The sequence below is a fragment of the Chinchilla lanigera genome, unplaced genomic scaffold (genome assembly GCF_000276665.1).
Source record: "Chinchilla lanigera isolate Chin_1 unplaced genomic scaffold, ChiLan1.0 scaffold00080, whole genome shotgun sequence".
In the NCBI taxonomy this organism is placed as follows: Eukaryota; Metazoa; Chordata; class Mammalia; order Rodentia; family Chinchillidae; genus Chinchilla; species Chinchilla lanigera.
This window is the reverse complement of record NW_004955481.1, coordinates 1,428,079-1,440,635: the sequence shown is the minus strand read 5'-3', so window position 1 is coordinate 1,440,635 and position 12,557 is coordinate 1,428,079. Positions and strand designations below refer to the sequence as shown.

General features: G+C 46.8%; 1 long non-coding RNA gene across 1 annotated transcript in view; it reads right to left on the bottom strand.

Moving 5' to 3' along the window:
- The window catches only part of LOC106146487, a 28,093-nt gene that overhangs the window by 345 nt on the left and 15,191 nt on the right, over window positions 1-12,557 (bottom strand). The window contains exon 3 of the long non-coding RNA XR_001230936.1: window positions 3,005-3,089. This is a non-coding gene — a long non-coding RNA (uncharacterized LOC106146487). The remainder of the gene's footprint in view (window positions 1-3,004; window positions 3,090-12,557) is intronic.

Below are 12,557 nucleotides of genomic sequence, written 5' to 3'. Positions count from 1 at the left end.
GCAGTGAGGAGGTGGACGGTAAACGAACCAGGGGAGCATGTGGTTTGTCAGAAGGTGAGCTTCCAGAAGAGCGGCAGAAAATAAAGCAGGGAGAGCACAGAGTGGGGAAGAACGGAAAGGCCTCCTTGAGGGAGAATCATTGGAGCAAGGGCTGAGGGAGGGGGCAGGGAGGGCACATGGAATTCTCGGGAGGGAGCAGCTGGCAGAGGAATAGCAAATGCAGAGGTCCAGGGTGGGAGGATGTTCAGAAGTGGAAAGGAAGAAGCAAGAGGGACAAGGAGGCGGCAGAGGCAGGCGGAGAGTTGGTGGGGACAGATCTCACGGGGCTCTGGGCCGTGGTGAGGACTGTGTTTTTTATCTTGGGAGAGGCCTGGAAGTCACTGGAAGGTTAACTTAGTCACCAGCTCCATTTCATCCGAGTCTGGACCCTCTCCTCTTCCTTAGTGCAGTTCCCCGGGCCAAGGTCTCACTGCCTTAGGCACTGCGTCTCTGAGCTGCCTTGACTGCATCCTCTCCCCTGCAGGTCCTCATTGAGCACCTCCTGTGTGCCCAGAAGCACACCCATCACTGGGGACGTGGCAAAACACAAGAGACAAGATCTCCCCCACCACCCTGAGGGCCCGAATTTGGTGGTGGAGTGGTCCAGATAATAAACAACAACATAAAGAGCTGAGTGATAAGGCTCTGAAAAAGTGCTAGACACAGCACCCAAATCATCCCTTGTTACTTGCTGAGAGGAAAACAAAATATAGTAAACAGAATGAAAAATGCCATAGAAGATACGCAAAATGGGATACCCATACGTGTAAATGGGAGAAATCTGTTCAAGGTAACATCTGAGCTGAGATGGATGATACAAAGACCTGACCATTTAGAAGGACAAGGAAAGCGTTCAGGGAGGAGTGATATCCAAGCCAAAGACCCTGGGCAGAAAAGGGCTCAGATCAGTGGAGAAACAGAAGGAAGGTGAATGTGACAAAGCCAGAGAGAAGAACAGGAAGGTGACACTACAGAGCTAGCCTGGAGTGAGTGCCCAGGAGTCCTTGCAGGCTGCTGGAGCAAGGGGCTTGAGCTTTATTCTTTTTTTTTTTTTTTTTCTGGTACTGGGAATTGAACTCACGACCTTGCGCTTGCCAGGCAGGCGCTGTGCCGCTGAGCTAAATCCCCAGCCCCTAGAGCTTTATTCCAAGTACAAAGGAAAACTGAATAAGGGTGATTTGCTTTAAAATTTGTAGGTAATATATAACACAAGCTGGGCATGATGGAGTGCGCTTATACTCCTAGCATTCTGGGAGGCTAAGGCAGAAGGATAACAAGTTTGAATCCAGCCAGGGCAACTTAGCAAGACCTTATCTCAAAACAAAAAATAAAAAGACTGGGGATGTAGCTTATCGTGAAAGCCCTGGGTTTAATTCCCAGTACTTAAAAAAAAAAGAATGCAAAGTACATAATCAGCTATACATGAGCTTAATTAAAATTTGCATGAACCAAATACTTCTGTGCAACCAGCACCCAGAACACCTCACTCTTGAGCCTTCTGGTGGCATGGACGAGTGTTTCCCCAACTTTACATAAAGGACTCATCAGTCTATACTCTTGTGTCTGTTGGGCTTCTTTTGTTCCACCTTATGTTGGTGAGATTCGTCTGTGTTACTGCTGATGGCGATGATTCCTTCGCTGTGGAATGCTTTTAATTGCAGGATGCCATGATCTGAGTTAGGCTCTGGAAAGCTCACTTGGCTGCCGAGTGGAGAACAGACTGGGGGTGACGAGGGTGGGAGTAGGAAGACTAATTAGCAGGCAAGAGTCTGAGGTTGGTGGGCCCAGGGTGCTCGCTGTGGAAATGGGGGAAACAGGATCCACAGTGTTACAGAATTCATGCAGATCAGTGTTACAGAATTCATGGATAGATCATGTGGGAGATGAGAGAAAGGAAAGAATTTAGGATGACAGGGTTCACTAGAGAGTCCTAGGTTTTTGTTTTGAGGAAACAGGCAGGTGGCGGTGCCTTTTACTAAATTGGGAGGGATCGAGAGAGGGACATATTATAGGGCAGATTGGAGATTTCCACTCTGAACATGTGGTGATGGAAAGGCCACGCTGATACAGGGTGATCATATGCTCCAGGTTATGTCTGTAGTTCTAGGTGAATCAATAGTATCCCCTTTTGCTCTTAGAAGTGTCACTGGGTGATCAGTTATATGTTCCTACCACCTAGTAGGTGGCCGGGGATATAAGTCAGTGGCACAAGTGTCTGCCTGGCAAGTACAAGGTCCTGAGTTTGGTTCCGGGTACAAAAACAAACAAACAAACAACTGTTCATAGGTATCCATGTGGATGTGATAGGAGCAGAACTGCTGAGCAGTGGATTTTGGTTCACCTATCTTTACTGTCAAGCAGGAACCAGGATATTTTGGTCAGGGATGTCAATATATATTTCAGAGCACAGAGATGCATATAAAGCCAAGGAACGAGGGGCTGGGTAGCTCAATTTAGCATGTACAAGGATCTGGGTTTGATTCCCAGCATTAAAAAAAGAATGCATGGAGGGGGCTGGGGATTTAACTTAGTGGCACAGCGCCTGCCTGGCAAGTGCAAGGTCGTGAGTGTGATTCCTGGTGCCGGAAAACAAACAAACAAAAAATGCTTGGAGGGCTTGGGATATAACTCAGTGGCACAGTACCTGCTTGGCAAGGAGAAGGTCCTGAGTTCAATTCCCAGTATCAAAAAAAAAAAAAAAGCACGGAACTGGAGGAAATCACTTAAGCGGGGAGATGATGTCAGTAGAGGGGGAAAAAGGTTTCAGGATCAAGTCAGCAGAGAAGACAGGGAAGATACAGTGCATGAGGTGGGAAAAACCTGAAGGAGGCTAGAGGGGAAAGTTTCGAGGAGGAGGAACGTGGGCACACCACACACACACACACACACACACACACACACACTCACAATCACTCTGCAGCCTGCTGTCAGTAACAAAGATGTGCACTTGGGCAACACAACCCACCTGTGAAGGTGGTCCGAGCAGTTGCAAAGGAAAGGTGGGCACAGAGCAAGGATGTCGGCGGGAACGGGAGCTTTTCCCAGCATGGCTGTGAAGGAGACCAAGAAACGGCAGCGGCTTTAGGGGACGTCCCACAAAGAGGTGCCTTTTATTGATTTATTTTTGGTGGTGCTCGCTTCAGCAGCACATAAATTTGTGGTGCGAGGAAGTCAGCTAGAACCTTTTCCCTGAGCTACGTCCCCAGCAGCCCATTTTTAATATTTTTATTTTGAGACAGTCTTGCTAAGTCTGCTAAATTGCCCTGCCTGGGCTTGAACTTATGGTCCTCCAGCCTCAACCTTCCAGAGTACCGGGATTACACACGCACTCTACTGCTGTGGTAAGAGGTATCTTTTAAAGAGGAGGACTAGCAGCTAGTTAAATGCTGGGAGTGTTCCTGAAGGAAGGCACCCCGGAGTTTGTGTATATAGTATTAGACAGGTGCTCTACCACTGAGATATATCCCCAGGCCTTTATTTTATTTTGAGACAGGGTATTGTTAAACTGCCCATGTTTGCCATGAACTTTTTGTTTGTTTATTTATTTATTTTGCCATGACATTTTTTTTTTCTTTTTTCTCTTTTTGAGACATGGTCTCACTATGCAGTTCAGGCTGGCCTTGAGCTCACTTTGTAGCCCAGGCTGCCTTGAACTCTCAAGGATCCTCCTGCCTCAGCCTCTTGAGTGCTGGGATTATAGGTATGCATCACCATGCCTGGCTACACAGGCATCTTTTAACCCCAAAAGGAAAACATCTGAGCTCAGAATTTCCGATAACAGGAAGAAGAGATTTTTTTTTTTTGAAAAATAAATATTTCCCATCAGACTGGATGATTCTTAAATGTTTTCCACATATGTGATGCAGAGATGTGCTGGGTATATTTTGGTATAACTGTTGACAGTTTGGCATGGATAGCATGCAAGTTGGTGCCTTCAAAAATGCCAGTCAAAATGTGTTGTAGTGCACTTGCCTTGTTTGTGGCCCTAGGTTCTATCCCAGTACAGTGGAGGACGTGGGGCAAGTCATAAGTTGACCAGCCTAGGCTTGAACTTGAGATCCTCCTCTCTTAGCCTCTCAGAGTTGAGAGTGCTGCTGGGATTTACAGGCCTGTGCTGCCGCCATGTCTGGCCTAGTTCAGTGAACATCTGACAACATCTAATTTCACTGAGTACCACAGTAGTGGGTCTGTGACAATGAGGTTTCTTCACCTTCCCAGTAGAGGGCGCACTCTTGCCAGTGGCTTTGGTAGCCAGTTGCTTCCTGAGTGTTTTATTACCATTAATTTGAGCCCTGTTTACTTACTGTCCTTCCCTTTGGCTGGGACCCCAGGTGGAGCTGGTACTGCAGAGCGACGGCAGCTGTTAATACCATTAGACTTTTCCACTCTATCTAGTTTCCTGTTGGAAACTCAGGGGGCTTCCTATTTTTGGCACAGCAAACAATGCTGCTGTAAGATTCCTGCACACACTTCTTCCAAAAGCCCTATCTATGAGCACAGGAGGCTCTTGGGGGACATCTAGATATAAACCATGATGGGAAGATACTTCCCCCGACCCCCAGTGTAGGGAATCAAAATGGCCTTCACCGTGCTAGGGCAAGCACTCTTCCATAAAGCTACAGCACCAGGAATCTTTTTAGCTTACATACGTAGAAACTGCTAAGTTGTAGGTTTGAATTTGTCCATCTATTTTTGTTTTGTTTTTTGAGACAGTGTTTTGCTATATAGATCAAGGCTGGCTTTGAACTCATGATCCTCCCGCTTCAGCCTCCCAAGTGCTGGAATTATAGGAATACACCACCTACCACCCCCGGTTTGAGTTTGTCTATCTTTAACTTTCTGAACGGCTACATATGGTTATGCACAATTTTGACATTTATTGCCATACTGCTCTTCAAAGTGGCCCTATTAACGGATACTAGGTAGAGGGTCTAGTTGTCTACATTCTCATCAACATTGTCAAATGTTAAAATTTTGCCAGTCTAATCGGTGATAAGTGAAGTTTCCTGTTGCAGCCAATCAGTCTAGGGTTCTTCTGCTTGAATCAGATGGAAATGGTGAATCAGCAACATGCAGCTCTGTGTCACCAAATGACACCAGGTAATGCTGGATGCCAGCAGTTGACACAGCCAGCTGCTGGTCACTGCGGCTGCCGGCTGTCACCATCCGATGCCAGCTTGTGCTGGACACCACAGGCCAACTGGGTGCTGGTGTCTGCAGCACTGTGGTGTTAACAGCTCCGAATGTGTATTGCCCTTTCTTTGGAGACAACTGCTCTGTCCATGCTACTCGGCATAAAAACTCCAAATAGATTTAAGAAACTTTTGAAGCTCGCACTACCCGAGAAATAAATCACAAGCAGATTTACAGGAACACCAAAGTGAGTCTTCATTTTAATAGGGCCCATGCTGCAGCACATGCCTGTAATCCCAGCACTTGGGAGGCTGAGGCAGGAGGATCATTGCGAGTTCGAGGCCAGCCTGGGCTACAAAGTGAGCTCAAGGTCAGCCTGAACTGCATAGCGAGACCCTGTCTCAGAAAGAGACAGGGTCCCTCAATACACAGGAGGGAGCTCTCCTAGACTAAACCCAAGAAATGGCTGGGCAGTGCTGCTTATGTAACAGCGGCAGGCCTGTTTCAGTGAGGGTCAAGGTTGAAAGCTTGCTATGAATGTTGGATATGCCAATAAGGGCCTAGGTCCCTCCCTTCCTGATCTTAGTCACTGTAAGGTGCCCCCTCCCTTTTTCAAAAGGGCAACAGTATGGCTTGAAGTAGCTGGAGTGTGTGAGGGGCCCTGCCCAGCTGGCTGCACTCATGTTAGCGTGGAGAATGGTGGTTTCATAGCTGGGAGGACACTGAAACAAAATGTCCCAGTCCACGGGGGTGGGGGAGGGGAGAAAAGGGTAGCTGGGGGGAGCAGACAGCTGCTGGCCAAGCCACACCCCCTCCAGCTGGCAGGGGAAAACAAGAAGAGTCAGGCACTCCTCTGTCTCATTTCTCCTCTGAGAGATGTCATCCTCCTTATTCTCCCCTCCGGTCATTTTATTGTAAAACCATACATACAACACTGACATGAACTAATTTAAGTAACTGATCCTCTCTAACCATTAAAAGGACATCTTTTTGCCTTGGTATCAACCAACTGGGAAATAACGTTGCCAGTTATTGGCCTCCTTTTGATAATATGCACACTGGTTTCTACCCACTCCCTGCTGAGCAAATTTGGGAGGGCCTGTGAGTTACCCTGAGGTGGTGGTTGAATTAGAGCAGCCAGAAGCTGCATCTTTTTCTCTAACCGCTTATCCTCCTTTGCCCCTTCTGCCTGGCCCTGGTTATTACAGGCCTTCAAGGTCTCTTCCATCAAGGTCAACAACAAAGTTCGGGATCCTGCCTCAAGTTTTTGTAACTTCCCCTAACATGTGGGGCATTATAAGATGCATGGCCGTTTAAGTGCTCCCTTCTACTGGCCCTGTGTCAGTGTGATGATGCTTCTGGAAGGCCTCTGAGAAGTGATATGAAATGCTGGTGAGGGGGGCTGGGGATTAAGCTCAGCGGCACAGCGCCTGCCTGGCAAGTGCAAGGCCGTGAGTTCAATTCCTGGTACCAGAAAACAACAACAACAACAAAAAAACACAAAATAAAAACACCCCTGAAATACTAGTGAAGAGGACCTTCAAAGCAGTTACAGAAGACGGACGTTTGCTCCACTTAAGAGTAAGGAGGGTTGGTGCTGGAGATGTAGCTCAGCAGCACAAGCACCTGCTTGGCAAGCACAAGATCCTGAGTCTGATTCCCAGTACCAAAAAAAATTTAAAGGTTGAGATCTCTCCAGCTGCTGGGGGCGGGGTAGATGAGAAGTCTACCTATGAGATGAGGCCTCACTCTCATTTTTCCCCTATGGGCTGAAGGGGCCAACTGGCTGGCTCCAATCCGAAGGTCACTTTGGAGGACAGTGGCAGCACTAAGGAATACTTGGTATGGTGGATTAAACTAGTGGTCACCTTGTAACACCCAGGTGAACTAAATCATCGTGGTGCTGGGTGTGGAAGGCCCACCTGAGGATTGTTGCCAACAGCATGAAAGGAGAACTGGAGGGGCAGGTGGTGCTGCTGATTCTTCTGGAGAAGCTTCTCAAGCCAGCTTTCCTGATATGAACTCGGCTGTTCTATCAGAGGGGCTCCTGTCCTCATTGTCGCTGAGAATGGCTGTCGTTCTCTTCAGGGGAGCTCTGGTCCTTACCTGGAGCATCATATCCTGGCTGCAGTGCAGGTCCTTCCAGCCTGCTGGCAGATCTTTCATCCCGCTGGTGCAGACTTTCTAGCTTCCATCATCGACCTTTGGGCCTTCCCAGTGCAGATCCTTGATATAGACTTTCATGAGACATTGTCATGGGCTCTAGGCCTCTAGGCCTCTTGCAGGACATTTCTCTGGGATTCAGACTCTCAGTTGGATTCTTTGGGTTTCCATGTGGACAGATCTCCTGTACTCTTCTGCATTTCATCTGGGTGAATATTATAAAATAATCCTATAAATTATGTGTCCTGGGGCTGGGGATTTAGCTCAGCAGCACAGTGCCTGCCTGGCAAGCGCAAGGTTGTGAGTTCAATTCCCGGCACCGGAAAACAAGCAAACAAACAAATTATGTGTCCTGCATTAAATCTATTCCCTTGTAAACCCTGACTGCAACAGTGAGTGTCTTGCTGCATGTACATGACAAGCAGGGACAGGCTGCAAGGTCGCCCTCTAACTGTCCCAGGGGAAGGATGGATTGCAGTCCCATGGAGCTCAATTCCTCTGTCTTTGGTTAAACAAAGTAGTGTTGCTGCCAGATGCAAACAGCGTGAGTGCCTGCTGTGGGAAACGAGCTCCTTTCCACCACTGTGGGAGGGAACTGCCAACTCTCCAGCGGGTGAGGTTTTCACAGGGGTGAAACCTACTACTCTGTTTTGGATAATGCACTTGTACGTATGCATATGATCACGTGTTGTAGGTTCTCCTAATCTAGGACTGTAATTCCTGCCATCAGGGTAAGGATAAGATTCTCTCCTGCTGCCATCAATCAGGACTTGAAATACAGCCTTGTTCCAAGTTACAGTGGCTGCTCTTTTGAGGGATGGCACCTGGGAGTGGATAGTATACATTGTTCTCTACACACAGCTATCAGTCTGCTGGTCACAGTCGTCCATTCATGAGCTCTCAGTTGTCTCCAAAGTCTATTTCAGCTTTGACTTCTACAGTTCCACAGGCCTCAAGGAGGCAGTTAAATATTCTCTCCTCCTCAATCTCCCCCTGGTCCCCAGTTGTCACTTTGGCGTGGAAGATGTCCTACAGCCAGTGAACAAATGGCACTGACAGATAAGGAAGGTTTGATTCTGAGGTGCTCACCCTCTGGACCTGCTAATGGACTGCTACTCATGTTCAGGAAGGTATCCAGACTGAATGTGTTTCCACGCCTAAGCACAACTACTTACTTACCCTTTGCAAGGAGAGTAAAAACGGCTGCCAACCGGCTGGCTCCAGTCCACAGGCCCCTGGGGCTTAGAGTAGCACTGGTGATTTATGGATTGGGTGGGGCAGTGATGAATCCCCATAATGGCTAGAGAGGCAATTTTTCTCTGGATAGAAAATCCTCTGGAGGATGGCCATAGAGGCATCTGAGGTTGAGTTTTTACTCCCACAAAATAGGGCCCAGCTAAAGAGGATGGTAGTGAAAGATCTCAATATATGGGATATATTGGTAATGGTTTACCCTTATGAAGAAGGCCAGAAGCAGTCTTGAAGGCAGTTCTAGACCAGAAGCACTTGGAGGAGGTGATACTTGCTTTGCAGAGGGTCAAGATTTTTTGTCTTTTTGAGACAGGGTCTTGCTGTGCAGTTCAGGCTGGCCTTGAGCTCACTTTGTAGCCCAGGCTGATCTAGAATTCACAATGATCCTCCTGCCTCAGCCTCCCAAGTGCTAGGATTACAGGCATGTGCCACCACGCCCAGCCCAGAGGGTCAAATTGTGATGGTACTAGCTGAAAGGAAGCTCCTCTAGTATCCTTTAGGATAGTATAATTACGCTACCCGTATCTTTGAACTCTTGTAAAGTTCGTATCTTCCAGACTAAAGCAATTCTAGGTTAAACTGATGATGATGGTGCAAGGCTTCCAACCAGTATCTCCAGAGAAGGAGCCAGAGCCCCACATATCCCTGGAGCAATCAGCAAGAGATTCTTATTCCGCTAGTAGGCAGGGTCAGCTGTTCCAGATTACCTTTGACGCAGTTACAGAAGATGGACCTTTGACTTTCCAACTCTCCTTAAGGTTAAGGAGCACAAAATCTCTCGGGAGGAAATGAGACCGATGGGCAGTGCCTCTTGTTCTCATCCCCTCGCCCCCGCTGGAGGGGCTGTGGTTTGGCCAGCAGCTGTCTGCCCCTCTCTCTTGCTTCCCCTTCATTCCCCACTGCACACCAATAGACCGGGACAGTGTGCTCCACTGTCCTATCATGTCCTCGCTGGCTATCAAAGCACCGTTCTTCATTCTCCCACAGGTGCAGCCAGACGGGAGCATGGTGCCTCTCCCTCACCTCTCCCTCATGCCCACCACTTCAAATGATCCTGTTTCCTTTTAAAAATTAAATTTGGGGCTGGGGATTTAGCTCAGCGGCGCAGCGCCTGCCTGGCAAGCGCGATGTTGTGAGTTTGATTCCCGGTACAGAAAAAAAAAAAAAAAAAATTAAATTTATTGGTACTCTTTCTCTCTCTCTATATATATAATGATCACATCACAGGAAATTTGTAACTATATATGATATATCCTGTTTCCTCTTTTTTCTTTTATTTTTTTCTTGAAGAAGGAAGTGGGCACCATGGAGTGGCTAAGATCAGGAAGGGAGGGATCTGGGCCCCTTATTTGCATATCAAATATCCATGGCTAATTTTTAGCTCTGCCCCTCACTGAATCAGGCCAGTCACTGCTATACAATGGGCCTGAGGCACAGGCCCTGTTAAAACGAAGACTCACTTTGGTGTTCCTGTAAATGCTGCCTGTGATTTATCTCTCGGGCAGTGCGAACTTCAAAAGTACCATAAATCTTCTTGGGATTTTTATGCTGAGTAGCATGGATAGAGCAGTCATCTCCAAAGAAAGGGCAATACACATTCAGAGCTGTTAACACCTAAGTGCTCCAGACACGAGCAGCCGACAAAGACCAGCACCCACTTGGCCTGTGGTGTCCAGCACAAGCTGGCATCGGATGGTGACAGCCAGAAGCAGCAGTGACCAGCAGCTGGCTGTGTGAACTGCTGGCTCCAGCATTACCTGGTGTCATTTGGTGACACAGGGCTGCCAGCAGAGCTGCATGTTGCTGATTCACCATTTCCATCTGATTCTAGAAGAACCCGCAGCTGACTGGCAGCGCTATGGCTGTAATTTGCATTTCCCTGATTATCAGGGAGGATAAAACTTTGTTTTTGGCCAGTACTGAGGATTGAAGTGAGGACAAATGCTGTACCACTGAGCTATGCCATGTCTCCCTCTGCCCTTTTAATTTTTTTGAGATAAGGTCTCACTCAGTTGCCCAGACTGACCTTGAACTTGTGAGCTTCCTGCCTCAGCCTCTGGAGTAGCTGGGATTACAGATGTGTACCACTACCTCTGCTAAAACTTCTCTTAAACTTATTGGCCCCTTGGGATTCTTCCACTGTGAATTACCTGGGCCTATTTTTTTGTCAAGTTGTTTTTTATTTTCTCACTGAGTTACAGTACTTTTTATGCTATAGGTAGTACATAATCTTCTTGTCAGTTATCTGTGCTACAAATATTTTCATCCAGTCTCTGTTTTATGGTATCTTTTCATAAAAACAAGTTTTTAGTCTTCATGCCACACTTGTCAACCTTTTCTAATTTGTTTTAGTGTCTTGTTTAAAAAGAGAAAACAAAAAACAAACCAACTTTCCTACACAGTGATAACCCATTTACCTTTACTTGAAAAGTATTTAAAATTTTGTTTGTTGACTGTGTGTCTTTTTATTTTTTATTTCTGGTACTGGCAATTGAACCCCACATCTTTGCACTGAGATGCATATCCAGTTCTTCTAGTTTATATTTTGCTAAATTGTTCGGTTGCCTAGGCTGGCACGAATTTGAGCTCCTCTAGTCTCTACGTCCCAGAGTGCTGGGATTAAGGTGTGTGCCACTAGGCCTGGCTTGTATTCACTTTTTTTTTCTTATACTAATGGGGAGAAAGCCCAGGGCCATTTTTCACTCTCATTCTACATTCCCAGGCTTTTTTCTTCTTTGCCTTTTGAGATAGAGATTTCACTATGCAGTTCAGGTTGGTCTTGAACTCATTTTGTGGCCCAGGCTGGCCTCAAACTCACAGTGATCCTCATGCCTCAGCCTCCGAATTGCTGGGATTATAGGCATGCACCACCATGCCTGGTTTATTTTTTATTTTGGGATAGAATCTAGTTCAATTGACCAAGGTGGCCTTGAATTTGTGATCCTTCTGCCTCAGCCCCCTGGGTCATTGGGATTATACTCATTTACCACCTCACTGCCATCTTTGGCCTTTGCAGTAAGCTGCACTTTAAAATTTTTATCTTGAGAAAAAAGTCTAAGTTGCTGAATTACCCAGCCTGGGCTTGAATTCACAGTCCTCTTGCTTTAGCCTCCAGAGTGCTGAGATTACAGACATGAGCCACCATGCTCAGCTGTATTCGCTTTATTTATCTATTTATCTATCTGAGACAGGGTCTTACTATGTAGTTCAAGCTGGCCTTCAACTGATGATCGTCCTGCCTCCGCTTCCGCAGTGCTAGGATTACAGCCAAGCACCACTACACCAAGCCTACATTCCTTTTTTGTACCACGTACTCAAAATCTGATGTTCATTTTACACTTCAGAGTACGTGCTCCGTAGCCACCCAAGGCTCATGGCGACTGTGGCGGACCACACAGCTATGGAGACAGCCATGGCAGACGGTGCTGCATTGTATTGGAGTGATCCACTTTCCTGTCAACCTCGGTTATGTACCAGTGAATTCCTGGAGGCTGAGTCTCACCCATGTTCTGTGAGTCCTTAGTACTCAGGATGCAGAGGTGCTGCACCAGTTTTAGTTCAAAGGAGCTGCATTTTCACTGGCTTTTCTTTCTTTAAAGTTGAACTTTTTTCCCTGTAAAGTTCCATCCAGCAACCCTCGTTCTGCTCCCCATGAAAAAAAACTTTTGGTTTCCTCCAAATTTCTTTTTTGAGCTAAATATGACAGGGCACTACCCTTTCCTTCTCTGATCTTTTCTCTGAATGACTTTTGGGCTTTTCTCAGATAGGACTCATACTTGATTAGAAACATTTCATTACACAGGTTGATTGGAAAATCTGAAAAGTTCCAAAATTTGAAACGTTTTGAGCACTATGATGGCACAAATCTGATGGTTTAATGTAAAGAAAACTTTTGTTGCACGCACAAAATTATTAAAAATGTTAAGCTGGGTGTGGTGGTGCACACTGGTAATCGCAGCACTTGGGAGGCT